The following is a 12,514-nucleotide window of genomic DNA, read 5'->3' as shown; positions in this document are numbered from 1 at the left end:
GCACAGCAGCATCTATGAGCTTGTGTCTGTGGCACATACCATTTGTGAGCTTGTGTCTGTGTCACATTCCAGCATCTGTGAGCTTTTGTCTGTGTCCCACATCATTTGTGAGTTTGCTCCTGTGTAACAATCCACGATCTGTGAACTTGTGTCTGTATCACACACCAGGATCAGTGAGCTTGTGTCTGTGTCCCACAGAGAGCATCTGTGAGCTTGTGTCTGTGTCACACACCGCCATCTGTGAGCTTGTGTCTGTGTCACATCCAGCATCTGTGAGCTTGTGTCTGTGTTCCAGTCCATCATTTGTGAGCTTGTGTCTGTATCACACACGAGCATCTGTGTGTTTGTGTCTGTGTCACTCCACAATTTGTGAGCTTCTGTCTGTGTCACACTCCACCATTTGTGATCTTGTGTCTGTGTCGCACTCCATCATTTGTGAGCTTATGTCTGTGTCCAACTTCAGTATTTGTGAGCTTTTGTCTGTATCCCACACCACAATCTGTGAGCTTGTGTCTGTTTCACACTCCAGCATTTTTGAGCTTGTGTCTGTGTCACACAACATCTGTGAGCTTGAGTCTGTGTCACAAACCACCATTTGTGAGCTTCAGTCTGTGTCACCCACTACCATTTGAGAGCTTGTGTCTGTGTCCCACTCCAGCATTTGTGAGCTTGTGTCTGTGTCACACTACAGCAACTGTGAGCTTGTGTCTATGTCCCACTCCAGCATTTGTGAGCTTGTGTGTGTGTCACACAGCATCACTGAGATTGTGTCTGTATCCCACACCACCATTTGTAAGCTTGTGTCTGTTTCACTCTCCAGCATTTGTGAGCTTGTGTCTGTGTCACACACCATCATTTCTAAGCTTGTGTCTGTGTTACACTCCACCATCTGTGAGGTGTGTCTGTGTCCCACACCACCATTTGTGAGCCTGTGTCTGTGTCACACACCAAAATTTGTGAGCTTGTGTCTGTGTCCCACTACAGAATGTGAGATGGTGTCTGTGTCTGACTCCACCATTTGTGTTCTTGTGTCTGTGTCTCACTCCACCATTTGTGAGCTTGTGTCACTGTCACACACCAGCAACTGTGAGCTTGTTTCTTTGTCCCACTCAAGGATCTGTGAGCTTGTGTCTGTGTCACACACCTGCATCTGTGACTTGTGTCTGTGTCACACTCCATCATTTGTAAGCTTGTGTCTGTGTCACACTCCACCACTTGTGAGCTTGTGTATGTGTCCCACTCCAGCAAATTGGAGATTGTGTCTGTGTCACACACTAACATTTAAGCTTGGATTTGTCTCCCACACCACCATTTGTGAGCTTGTGTCTGTGTCCCAATCCAGCATTTCTAAGCTTGTGTGTGTGTCATACAGCAGCATTTGTGAGCATTTGTCGGTGTCCCACACCACCATCTGTAAGGATTTGTCGGTGTCCCACTCTAGCATTTGTGAGCTTTTGTCTGTGTCACCTACCACCATTTGTGAGGTTGTGTGTGTGTCCCACTCCTGCATTAGTGAGCTTCTCTGTGTGTCGCACAGCAGCATCTATGAGCTTGTGTCTGTGGCACATACCATTTGTGAGCTTGTGTCTGTGTCACATTCCAGCATCTGTGAGCTTTTGTCTGTCTCCCACACCATTTGTGAGTTTGCTCCTGTGTAACAATCCACGATCTGTGAACTTGTGTCTGTATCACACACCAGCATCAGTGAGCTTGTGTCTGTGTCCCACAGAGAGCATCTGTGAGCTTGTGTCTGTGTCACACACTGCCATCTGTGAGCTTGTGTGTGTGTTCCACTCCACCATTTGTGAGCTTGTGTCTGTGTCACACACCGCCATCTGTGAGCTTGTGTCTGTGTCACATTCCAGCATCTGTGAGCTTGTGTCTGTGTTCCACTCCAGCATTTGTGAGCTTGTGTCTGTGTCACACACGAGCATCTGTGTGTTTGTGTCTGTGTCACTCCACAATTTGTGAGCTTCTGTCTGTGTCACACTCCACCATTTGTGAACTTGTGTCTGTGTCGCACTCCATCATTTGTGAGCTTATGTCTGTGTCCAACTTCAGTATTTGTGATCTTTTGTCTGTATCCCACACCACAATCTGTGAGCTTGTGTCTGTTTCACACTCCAGCATTTTTGAGCTTGTGTCTGTGTCACACAACATCTGTGAGCTTGAGTCTGTGTCACAAACCACCATTTGTGAGCTTCAGTCTGTGTCACCCACTACCATTTGAGAGCTTGTGTCTGTGTCCCACTCCAGCATTTGTGAGCTTGTGTCTGTGTCACACTACAGCATCTGTGAGCTTGTGTCTATGTCCCACTCCAGCATTTGTGAGCTTGTGTGTGTGTCACACACCATCATTTCTAAGCTTGTGTCTGTGTTACACTCCACCATCTGTGAAGTGTGTCTGTGTCACACACCACCATTTGTGAGCCTGTGTCTGTGTCACACACCAAAATTTGTGAGCTTGTGTCTGTGTCCCACTACAGAATGTGAGATGGTGTCTGTGTCTGACTCCACCATTTGTGTTCTTGTGTCTGTGTCTCACTCCACCATTTGTGAGCTTGTGTCTCTGTCACACACCAGCAACTGTGAACTTGTTTCTTTGTCCCACTCAAGGATCTGTGAGCTTGTGTCTGTGTCACACACCTGCATCTGTGAGCTTGTGTCTGTGTCTCACTCCAACATTTGTGAGCTTGTGTCTGTGATACACACCACCATGTGTAATCGTCTGTCTGTGTCACATTGCAGCATTTCTGAGCTTGTGTCTGTATCACACTAAAGCCTCTGTGAGCTTGGGTCTGTGACACACACCAAGATCTGTGAGCTTGTGTGTGTGTCAAACACCACCAACTCTGAGCTTGTGTCTGTGTCACACACCAGCATCTGGGAGCTTGTGTCTGTGTCCCACTACAGCATGCGAGCTAGGGTTTGTGTCTCACTCCATCTTTTATAAGCTTGTGTCTGTGTCAAACTCCACCATTTGTGAGCTTGTGTATGTGTGCCACTCCAGCATCTTTGAGCTTGTGTCTGTGTCACACACTAACATTTATAAGCTTGGTTCTGTGTCCCATACCACCATTTGAAAACTTGTGTCTGTGTCCCACTCCAGCATTTCTAAACTTGTGTGTGTATCATACAGCAGTATTTGTGAGCTTGTGTCTGTGTCACACACCACCATCTGTGAGCTTATGTCTGTGTCACATTCCAAATCTGTGAGCTTGTGTCTGTGTCAAACACCATTTGTGAGTTTTCTCCTGTGTAACAATCCACGATCTGTGAGCTTGTGTCTGTGTCACACACCATTTGTGAGTTTTCTCCTGTGTAACAATCCACGATCTGTGAACTTGTGTCTGTGTTACACACCAGCATAAGTGAGCTTGTGTCTGTGTCCCACACCACCATCTGTGAGCTTGTGTCTGTGTCACCCACCACAATCTGTGAGCTTGTGTCTCTGTCCCAATCCAGCATCTGTGACCTTGTGTCTGTGTTCCACTCCAGCATTTGTGAGCTTGTGTCTCTGTCACACTCCATGATTTGTGATCTTTTGTCTGTGTCGCACTCCACCATTTGTGAGGTTGTGTCTGTGTCCGGAAGCACCATTTGTGAGCTTTTGTCTGTGTCCAACACCACCATCTGTGAGCTTGTGTCTGTTTCACACTCCAGCATTTGTGAGCTTATGTCTGTGTCACAAACCACCATGTGTGAGCTTGAGTCTGTGTCACCCACTACCATTTGTAAGATTGTGTCTGTTTTACTCTCCAGCATTTGTGTGCTTGTATCTGTGTTACACTCCAACATCTGTGAGGTTGTGTCTGTGTCCCACACCACCATTTGTGAGCTTGTGTCTGTGTCACACACCAACATTTCTGAGCTTGTGTCTGTGTCACACTGCACCATATGTGAACTTGTGTCTGTGTCACACTCCACCATTTGTGAGCTTGTGTCTGTTTCCCACTCAAGGATCTGTGAGCTTGTGTCTGTGTCACACACCTGCATCTGTGAGCTTGTGTCTGTGTCACACTCCAACATTTGTGAGCTTGTGTCTGTGATACACACCACCATGTGTCATCGTTTGTCTGTGTCACATTGCAGCATTTCTGAGCTTGTGTCTGTATCACACTAAAGCCTCTGTGAGCTTGGGTCTGTGACACACACCAAGATCTGTGAGCTTGTGTGTGTGTCAAACACCACCAACTCTGAGCTTGTGTCTGTGTCACACACCAGCATCTGGGAGCTTGTGTCTGTGTCCCACTACAGCATGCGAGCTAGGGTTTGTGTCTCACTCCATCTTTTATAAGCTTGTGTCTGTGTCAAACTCCACCATTTGTGAGCTTGTGTATGTGTGCCACTCCAGCATCTTTGAGCTTGTGTCTGTGTCACACACTAACATTTATAAGCTTGGTTCTGTGTCCCATACCACCATTTGTAAACTTGTGTCTGTGTCCCACTCCAGCATTTCTGAACTTGTGTGTGTATCATACAGCAGTATTTGTGAGCTTGTGTCTGTGTCACACACCGCCATCTGTGAGCTTGTGTGTGTGTTCCACTCCACCATTTGTGAGCTTGTGTCTGTGTCACACACCACCATCTGTGAGCTTGTGTCTGTGTCACATTCCAGCATCTGTGAGCTTGTGTCTGTGTTCCACTCCAGCATTTGTGAGCTTGTGTCTGTGTCACACACGAGCATCTGTGTGTTTGTGTCTGTGTCACTCCACAATTTGTGAGCTTCTGTCTGTGTCACACTCCACCATTTGTGATCTTGTGTCTGTGTCGCACTCCATCATTTGTGAGCTTATGTCTGTGTCCAACTTCAGTATTTGTGAGCTTTTTTCTGTATCCCACACCACAATCTGTGAGCTTGTGTCTGTTTCACACTACAGCATTTTTGAGCTTGTGTCTGTGTCACACAACATCTGTGAGCTTAAGTCTGTGTCACAAACCACCATTTGTGAGCTTCAGTCTGTGTCACCCACTACCATTTGAGAGCTTGTGTCTGTGTCCCACTCCAGCATTTGTGAGCTTGTGTCTGTGTCACACTACAGCAACTGTGAGCTTGTGTCTATGTCCCACTCCAGCATTTGTGAGCTTGTGTGTGTGTCACACAGCATCACTGAGATTGTGTCTGTATCCCACACCACCATTTGTAAGCTTGTGTCTGTTTCACTCTCCAGCATTTGTGAGCTTGTGTCTGTGTCACACACCATCATTTCTAAGCTTGTGTCTGTGTTACACTCCACCATCTGTGAGGTGTGTCTGTGTCCCACACCACCATTTGTGAGCCTGTGTCTGTGTCACACACCAAAATTTGTGAGCTTGTGTCTGTGTCCCACTACAGAATGTGAGATGGTGTCTGTGTCTGACTCCACCATTTGTGTTCTTGTGTCTGTGTCTCACTCCACCATTTGTGAGCTTGTGTCACTGTCACACACCAGCAACTGTGAGCTTGTTTCTTTGTCCCACTCAAGGATCTGTGAGCTTGTGTCTGTGTCACACACCTGCATCTGTGACTTGTGTCTGTGTCACACTCCATCATTTGTAAGCTTGTGTCTGTGTCACACTCCACCACTTGTGAGCTTGTGTATGTGTCCCACTCCAGCAAATTGGAGATTGTGTCTGTGTCACACACTAACATTTAAGCTTGGATTTGTCTCCCACACCACCATTTGTGAGCTTGTGTCTGTGTCCCAATCCAGCATTTCTAAGCTTGTGTGTGTGTCATACAGCAGCATTTGTGAGCATTTGTCGGTGTCCCACACCACCATCTGTAAGGATTTGTCGGTGTCCCACTCTAGCATTTGTGAGCTTTTGTCTGTGTCACCTACCACCATTTGTGAGGTTGTGTGTGTGTCCCACTCCTGCATTAGTGAGCTTCTCTGTGTGTCGCACAGCAGCATCTATGAGCTTGTGTCTGTGGCACATACCATTTGTGAGCTTGTGTCTGTGTCACATTCCAGCATCTGTGAGCTTTTGTCTGTCTCCCACACCATTTGTGAGTTTGCTCCTGTGTAACAATCCACGATCTGTGAACTTGTGTCTGTATCACACACCAGCATCAGTGAGCTTGTGTCTGTGTCCCACAGAGAGCATCTGTGAGCTTGTGTCTGTGTCACACACCGCCATCTGTGAGCTTGTGTGTGTGTTCCACTCCACCATTTGTGAGCTTGTGTCTGTGTCACACACCGCCATCTGTGAGCTTGTGTCTGTGTCACATTCCAGCATCTGTGAGCTTGTGTCTGTGTTCCACTCCAGCATTTGTGAGCTTGTGTCTGTGTCACACACGAGCATCTGTGTGTTTGTGTCTGTGTCACTCCACAATTTGTGAGCTTCTGTCTGTGTCACACTCCACCATTTGTGAACTTGTGTCTGTGTCGCACTCCATCATTTGTGAGCTTATGTCTGTGTCCAACTTCAGTATTTGTGATCTTTTGTCTGTATCCCACACCACAATCTGTGAGCTTGTGTCTGTTTCACACTCCAGCATTTTTGAGCTTGTGTCTGTGTCACACAACATCTGTGAGCTTGAGTCTGTGTCACAAACCACCATTTGTGAGCTTCAGTCTGTGTCACCCACTACCATTTGAGAGCTTGTGTCTGTGTCCCACTCCAGCATTTGTGAGCTTGTGTCTGTGTCACACTACAGCATCTGTGAGCTTGTGTCTATGTCCCACTCCAGCATTTGTGAGCTTGTGTGTGTGTCACACACCATCATTTCTAAGCTTGTGTCTGTGTTACACTCCACCATCTGTGAAGTGTGTCTGTGTCACACACCACCATTTGTGAGCCTGTGTCTGTGTCACACACCAAAATTTGTGAGCTTGTGTCTGTGTCCCACTACAGAATGTGAGATGGTGTCTGTGTCTGACTCCACCATTTGTGTTCTTGTGTCTGTGTCTCACTCCACCATTTGTGAGCTTGTGTCTCTGTCACACACCAGCAACTGTGAGCTTGTTTCTTTGTCCCACTCAAGGATCTGTGAGCTTGTGTCTGTGTCACACACCTGCATCTGTGAGCTTGTGTCTGTGTCTCACTCCAACATTTGTGAGCTTGTGTCTGTGATACACACCACCATGTGTAATCGTCTGTCTGTGTCACATTGCAGCATTTCTGAGCTTGTGTCTGTATCACACTAAAGCCTCTGTGAGCTTGGGTCTGTGACACACACCAAGATCTGTGAGCTTGTGTGTGTGTCAAACACCACCAACTCTGAGCTTGTGTCTGTGTCACACACCAGCATCTGGGAGCTTGTGTCTGTGTCGCACTACAGCATGCGAGCTAGGGTTTGTGTCTCACTCCATCTTTTATAAGCTTGTGTCTGTGTCAAACTCCACCATTTGTGAGCTTGTGTATGTGTGCCACTCCAGCATCTTTGAGCTTGTGTCTGTGTCACACACTAACATTTATAAGCTTGCTTCTGTGTCCCATACCACCATTTGAAAACTTGTGTCTGTGTCCCACTCCAGCATTTCTAAACTTGTGTGTGTATCATACAGCAGTATTTGTGAGCTTGTGTCTGTGTCACACACCACCATCTGTGAGCTTATGTCTGTGTCACATTCCAAATCTGTGAGCTTGTGTCTGTGTCAAACACCATTTGTGAGTTTTCTCCTGTGTAACAATCCACGATCTGTGAGCTTGTGTCTGTGTCACACACCATTTGTGAGTTTTCTCCTGTGTAACAATCCACGATCTGTGAACTTGTGTCTGTGTTACACACCAGCATAAGTGAGCTTGTGTCTGTGTCCCACACCACCATCTGTGAGCTTGTGTCTGTGTCACCCACCACAATCTGTGAGCTTGTGTCTCTGTCCCAATCCAGCATCTGTGACCTTGTGTCTGTGTTCCACTCCAGCATTTGTGAGCTTGTGTCTCTGTCACACTCCATGATTTGTGATCTTTTGTCTGTGTCGCACTCCACCATTTGTGAGGTTGTGTCTGTGTCCGGAAGCACCATTTGTGAGCTTTTGTCTGTGTCCAACACCACCATCTGTGAGCTTGTGTCTGTTTCACACTCCAGCATTTGTGAGCTTATGTCTGTGTCACAAACCACCATGTGTGAGCTTGAGTCTGTGTCACCCACTACCATTTGTAAGATTGTGTCTGTTTTACTCTCCAGCATTTGTGTGCTTGTATCTGTGTTACACTCCAACATCTGTGAGGTTGTGTCTGTGTCCCACACCACCATTTGTGAGCTTGTGTCTGTGTCACACACCAACATTTCTGAGCTTGTGTCTGTGTCACACTGCACCATATGTGAACTTGTGTCTGTGTCACACTCCACCATTTGTGAGCTTGTGTCTGTTTCCCACTCAAGGATCTGTGAGCTTGTGTCTGTGTCACACACGTGCATCTGTGAGCTTTTGTCTGTGTCACACTCCAACATTTGTGAGCTTGTGTCTGTGATACACACCACCATGTGTAATCGTTTGTCTGTGTCACATTGCAGCATTTCTGAGCTTGTGTCTGTATCACACTAAAGCCTCTGTGAGCTTGGGTCTGTGACACACACCAAGATCTGTGAGCTTGTGTGTGTGTCAAACACCACCAACTCTGAGCTTGTGTCTGTGTCACACACCAGCATCTGGGAGCTTGTGTCTGTGTCCCACTACAGAATGTGAGATGGTGTCTGTGTCTGACTCCACCATTTGTGTTCTTGTGTCTGTGTCTCATTCCACCATTTGTGAGCTTGTGTCTCTGTCACACACCAGCAACTGTGAGCTTGTTTCTTTGTCCCACTCAAGGATCTGTGAGCTTGTGTCTGTGTCACACACCTGCATCTGTGAGCTTGTGTCTGTGTCTCACTCCAACATTTGTGAGCTTGTGTCTGTGATACACACCACCATGTGTAATCGTCTGTCTGTGTCACATTGCAGCATTTCTGAGCTTGTGTCTGTATCACACTAAAGCCTCTGTGAGCTTGGGTCTGTGACACACACCAAGATCTGTGAGCTTGTGTGTGTGTCAAACACCACCAACTCTGAGCTTGTGTCTGTGTCACACACCAGCATCTGGGAGCTTGTGTCTGTGTCCCACTACAGCATGCGAGCTAGGGTTTGTGTCTCACTCCATCTTTTATAAGCTTGTGTCTGTGTCAAACTCCACCATTTGTGAGCTTGTGTATGTGTGCCACTCCAGCATCTTTGAGCTTGTGTCTGTGTCACACACTAACATTTATAAGCTTGCTTCTGTGTCCCATACCACCATTTGTAAACTTGTGTCTGTGTCCCACTCCAGCATTTCTGAACTTGTGTGTGTATCATACAGCAGTATTTGTGAGCTTGTGTCTGTGTCACACACCGCCATCTGTGAGCTTGTGTGTGTGTTCCACTCCACCATTTGTGAGCTTCTGTCTGTGTCACACACCACCATCTGTGAGCTTGTGTCTGTGTCACATTCCAGCATCTGTGAGCTTGTGTCTGTGTTCCACTCCAGCATTTGTGAGCTTGTATCTGTGTCACACACGAGCATCTGTGTGTTTGTGTCTGTGTCACTCCACAATTTGTGAGCTTCTGTCTGTGTCACACTCCACCATTTGTGATCTTGTGTCTGTGTCGCACTCCATCATTTGTGAGCTTATGTCTGTGTCCAACTTCAGTATTTGTGAGCTTTTTTCTGTATCCCACACCACAATCTGTGAGCTTGTGTCTGTTTCACACTACAGCATTTTTGAGCTTGTGTCTGTGTCACACAACATCTGTGAGCTTAAGTCTGTGTCACAAACCACCATTTGTGAGCTTCAGTCTGTGTCACCCACTACCATTTGAGAGCTTGTGTCTGTGTCCCACTCCAGCATTTGTGAGCTTGTGTCTGTGTCACACTACAGCAACTGTGAGCTTGTGTCTATGTCCCACTCCAGCATTTGTGAGCTTGTGTGTGTGTCACAGAGCATCACTGAGATTGTGTCTGTATCCCACACCACCATTTGTAAGCTTGTGTCTGTTTCACTCTCCAGCATTTGTGAGCTTGTTTCTGTGTCACACACCATCATTTCTAAGCTTGTGTCTGTGTTACACTCCACCATCTGTGAGGTGTGTCTGTGTCCCACACCACCATTTGTGAGCCTGTGTCTGTGTCACACACCAAAATTTGTGAGCTTGTGTCTGTGTCCCACTACAGAATGTGAGATGGTGTCTGTGTCTGACTCCACCATTTGTGTTCTTGTGTCTGTGTCTCACTCCACCATTTGTGAGCTTGTGTCACTGTCACACACCAGCAACTGTGAGCTTGTTTCTTTGTCCCACTCAAGGATCTGTGAGCTTGTGTCTGTGTCACACACCTGCATCTGTGACTTGTGTCTGTGTCACACTCCATCATTTGTAAGCTTGTGTCTGTGTCACACTCCACCACTTGTGAGCTTGTGTATGTGTCCCACTCCAGCAAATTGGAGATTGTGTCTGTGTCACACACTAACATTTAAGCTTGGATTTGTCTCCCACACCACCATTTGTGAGCTTGTGTCTGTGTCCCAATCCAGCATTTCTAAGCTTGTGTGTGTGTCATACAGCAGCATTTGTGAGCATTTGTCGGTGTCCCACACCACCATCTGTAAGGATTTGTCGGTGTCCCACTCTAGCATTTGTGAGCTTTTGTCTGTGTCACCTACCACCATTTGTGAGGTTGTGTGTGTGTCCCACTCCTGCATTAGTGAGCTTCTCTGTGTGTCGCACAGCAGCATCTATGAGCTTGTGTCTGTGGCACATACCATTTGTGAGCTTGTGTCTGTGTCACATTCCAGCATCTGTGAGCTTTTGTCTGTCTCCCACACCATTTGTGAGTTTGCTCCTGTGTAACAATCCACGATCTGTGAACTTGTGTCTGTGTCACACACCAGCATCAGTGAGCTTGTGTCTGTGTCCCACAGAGAGCATCTGTGAGCTTGTGTCTGTGTCACACACCGCCATCTGTGAGCTTGTGTGTGTGTTCCACTCCACCATTTGTGAGCTTGTGTCTGTGTCACACACCGCCATCTGTGAGCTTGTGTCTGTGTCACATTCCAGCATCTGTGAGCTTGTGTCTGTGTTCCACTCCAGCATTTGTGAGCTTGTGTCTGTGTCACACACGAGCATCTGTGTGTTTGTGTCTGTGTCACTCCACAATTTGTGAGCTTCTGTCTGTGTCACACTCCACCATTTGTGAACTTGTGTCTGTGTCGCACTCCATCATTTGTGAGCTTATGTCTGTGTCCAACTTCAGTATTTGTGATCTTTTGTCTGTATCCCACACCACAATCTGTGAGCTTGTGTCTGTTTCACACTCCAGCATTTTTGAGCTTGTGTCTGTGTCACACAACATCTGTGAGCTTGAGTCTGTGTCACAAACCACCATTTGTGAGCTTCAGTCTGTGTCACCCACTACCATTTGAGAGCTTGTGTCTGTGTCCCACTCCAGCATTTGTGAGCTTGTGTCTGTGTCACACTACAGCATCTGTGAGCTTGTGTCTATGTCCCACTCCAGCATTTGTGAGCTTGTGTGTGTGTCACACACCATCATTTCTAAGCTTGTGTCTGTGTTACACTCCACCATCTGTGAAGTGTGTCTGTGTCACACACCACCATTTGTGAGCCTGTGTCTGTGTCACACACCAAAATTTGTGAGCTTGTGTCTGTGTCCCACTACAGAATGTGAGATGGTGTCTGTGTCTGACTCCACCATTTGTGTTCTTGTGTCTGTGTCTCACTCCACCATTTGTGAGCTTGTGTCTCTGTCACACACCAGCAACTGTGAGCTTGTTTCTTTGTCCCACTCAAGGATCTGTGAGCTTGTGTCTGTGTCACACACCTGCATCTGTGAGCTTGTGTCTGTGTCTCACTCCAACATTTGTGAGCTTGTGTCTGTGATACACACCACCATGTGTAATCGTCTGTCTGTGTCACATTGCAGCATTTCTGAGCTTGTGTCTGTATCACACTAAAGCCTCTGTGAGCTTGGGTCTGTGACACACACCAAGATCTGTGAGCTTGTGTGTGTGTCAAACACCACCAACTCTGAGCTTGTGTCTGTGTCACACACCAGCATCTGGGAGCTTGTGTCTGTGTCGCACTACAGCATGCGAGCTAGGGTTTGTGTCTCACTCCATCTTTTATAAGCTTGTGTCTGTGTCAAACTCCACCATTTGTGAGCTTGTGTATGTGTGCCACTCCAGCATCTTTGAGCTTGTGTCTGTGTCACACACTAACATTTATAAGCTTGCTTCTGTGTCCCATACCACCATTTGAAAACTTGTGTCTGTGTCCCACTCCAGCATTTCTAAACTTGTGTGTGTATCATACAGCAGTATTTGTGAGCTTGTGTCTGTGTCACACACCACCATCTGTGAGCTTATGTCTGTGTCACATTCCAAATCTGTGAGCTTGTGTCTGTGTCAAACACCATTTGTGAGTTTTCTCCTGTGTAACAATCCACGATCTGTGAGCTTGTGTCTGTGTCACACACCATTTGTGAGTTTTCTCCTGTGTAACAATCCACGATCTGTGAACTTGTGTCTGTGTTACACACCAGCATAAGTGAGCTTGTGTCT

Source organism: Peromyscus maniculatus, chromosome X, assembly GCF_049852395.1.
Source record: "Peromyscus maniculatus bairdii isolate BWxNUB_F1_BW_parent chromosome X, HU_Pman_BW_mat_3.1, whole genome shotgun sequence".
NCBI classification, from domain to species: Eukaryota; Metazoa; Chordata; class Mammalia; order Rodentia; family Cricetidae; genus Peromyscus; species Peromyscus maniculatus.
The sequence above is the reverse complement of the archived record's forward strand: the minus strand, read 5'-3'. Positions refer to the sequence as shown.